General features: G+C 31.8%; 1 long non-coding RNA gene across 1 annotated transcript; it reads right to left on the bottom strand.

Annotated features, from left to right (window-relative positions):
- Nucleotides 1-1,678: 1,678 nt before the first annotated feature.
- On the bottom strand, nt 1,679-2,368 carry LOC110277476 (uncharacterized). Its single transcript, XR_002369991.2, has 3 exons — nt 2,247-2,368; nt 1,897-1,941; nt 1,679-1,713 (listed from the first exon to the last, which is right to left on the bottom strand). It is a non-coding gene; the product is annotated as an uncharacterized LOC110277476 (long non-coding RNA).
- Between the last annotated feature and the right edge of the window lie 132 nt (nt 2,369-2,500).

Genomic DNA, 2,500 nt, shown 5'->3' with positions numbered 1-2,500 from the left:
GTTCCTTGCGTTTGTGTCCCTCTGACCACTGTCTCATTTCCCCTTCTTCTGTTTACGTTCTTCAAATATTGACCTGTGGATTCTAAGCTCAGCCATCCATTCACTTTTGATGTCTTCAATTTTCACCCCTTTTTTTTCTTATTTTTCATTTTGTGTTGAAAATATATAATTTACAAAATTTTTTATTCGAATACAGTTGTCATTTACATAAAATTAATAATTTAAATATTTAATTAAATTATTATCTAATAATTATTAATAATCAACCTCACATAAAAAAATCACAATATATAAATTTTAACTTATTTAATATTTACAATCAAATCACATTTTATAATAGACCTTTTTATATAAATAAAATAAAATAATCAAATTACTAGAATTTTCTAAATCAAAACTAGTTATACATGTCATATTTAATATTATATAAATCATGTTATTTAAGTTTGTATATAACTATGTAAATTCTCAGCTTCTTTTTCACATCAATCGTCCATATTTTTTATATAAATAGTAATAGATTACTACGATTTATGACCATGCACCCTCATCACTAAAATAGGTTGAGGTTGATTCTACAGTACATCTTCCAAAGCTTCCACGTCTTTTGTCTATTTCGAAGTCAGAAATTTATGCATTTAAGCAATCATGCACAACTAGTTATATCATAGAGTGAGGATATAAAGTATAAACTGAGTTTCATAAACACAATTTTTGACGATAACTAAACCACTCATAACCATCAACTCAAAGTCAATACACCACTAATAGCAAACAAAACATACAACCATACTACCATAGCCTTAATCCGAACTAGAAAAGGCATTGTGTTCAGCCAGTCAAATTCTTCAGGTCCTCCAATGTAAAAGTGTTGAGCCAACCAAATGCCAACTTAGGATCATCTCGCATCAAATGCACAAAAGTTTGCCTGTTAACGATCTTTGTAAGAACTCTGCAGGCAATGATGTATAAAGTAGTTCCTTTCTCGAGACTAGGCACACTATCAAGTAACGACAGCTATCCAAATTCAAATTACATTCAAAACCAGTGGCAGTATTATTTGCTTTTGCCTTAACTGCTTTACCAGAATGCTTCTTAGCTTTCCTCAGTCTCTTTCTTTTCTTCGGAACACTATTTGAAGGACCAGGCTCTGCATTATGTGAATGATAAGTTTCTTTATTAGCAACACTAGCCCTTAATTCAAGATTATCCTCATTCTCTCCAAGAGGCTCCACATTAGCAATGCCAACAACATCACCATCCCCTTCATGGGAAGCCCTTAATTCAGGATTATCCTCATTCTCTTCACTAAGTTCCACATTATGCGTATCATAAGTTTTGTCAATAGCAACATCACTGCCAGAGACACCCTCATCAAAAGCCCTTAATTCAGGATTATTCTCATTCTCTTCCCTAATTATTTTGTGCCTCAGAAGCCACCGTAAGAGCCTCATCAGGGTATTCTATACAAATATTTTGCTCAGAAATCTCAAATACATAGCATGTTCCACGAGCCTTCACATGATCCAAAAAAAATTTGTAATGGGGATCCTCATCAGTACCGCCATTACTTAACATCCAATCATTTTTTGTCACCATTTATAATATATGCTATGCTTGAATCTTATCTCTTAACTACTATTTTTGAATTTGTGCAACCATATAATAGTAGGACACACCTTTTTCCTTAGACGGCTTTTTCTTGCGGTCTCTCTGTTTTCAGGCAAACGTCTCAAAGTCTGATAGCAAAAGTAATATAGAAAAAAAAATGTAAAAGAAGTTAACATAGCTTCAATAATGCAGAAACTATATTATAAAATATAATAGAGAAGGAGATATAGATACAAAAAAAAGGTTTATGGAGAAATAATAATCTATGCTTTCATATTCAAACACCTTTGCATCAAGTGGTTTCTCTGATGTGGAACCAGCTCCCTTCCTCTGCAACTCAAGGGAAAAAAAATAAAAATTATTTGAAACAGATTCATTATTGCAGAATAAAGAAGAAAAAAAAACTTATTTGAAACAAAAATTTATTTTTGCTAAAAAAAATCAGTGTAGAATTCGGGGCTAGAAAATCAGAACAAAAATGTTTCCATAGCAGAAGCTTCTTGGTATAAAAGAGGGAGGGAAATGAATACAAGTTTAGAACATGTTTTAGGTAGCTAAGTTATTAAAGGGTGCTTCAATTTTTTTTTCAATCCCAAATGAAAAAGAAAAGAAAAATATTGATTATATTTTCTCACAGAATTTCTAGGAAGAGTTTCTGAATGCTGATCAAGTCCCTTAGACCATTTCTCTTGAGGCATGCAATAATCAATATGATAAGGGTAGCAGCAAAAGGGATCATTTTCAGCAATTGTTTTTTGTAGTAAACTTGGTAGGACACTGGGTTTAAAATGAGAAAACTTTTATAAGTACTGAAAGGATTCTTCCTTTTGTTTGTTTGTTTGTCAGTAAAATATGTTCTGTGATGAACTTCCTTGAGATTTTGGGATAT

Source organism: Arachis duranensis, chromosome 2, assembly GCF_000817695.3.
Source record: "Arachis duranensis cultivar V14167 chromosome 2, aradu.V14167.gnm2.J7QH, whole genome shotgun sequence".
NCBI lineage: Eukaryota > Viridiplantae > Streptophyta > Magnoliopsida > Fabales > Fabaceae > Arachis > Arachis duranensis.
Note: the sequence above shows the minus strand (reverse complement) of the source record. Positions and strands in the feature narration are given on the sequence as shown.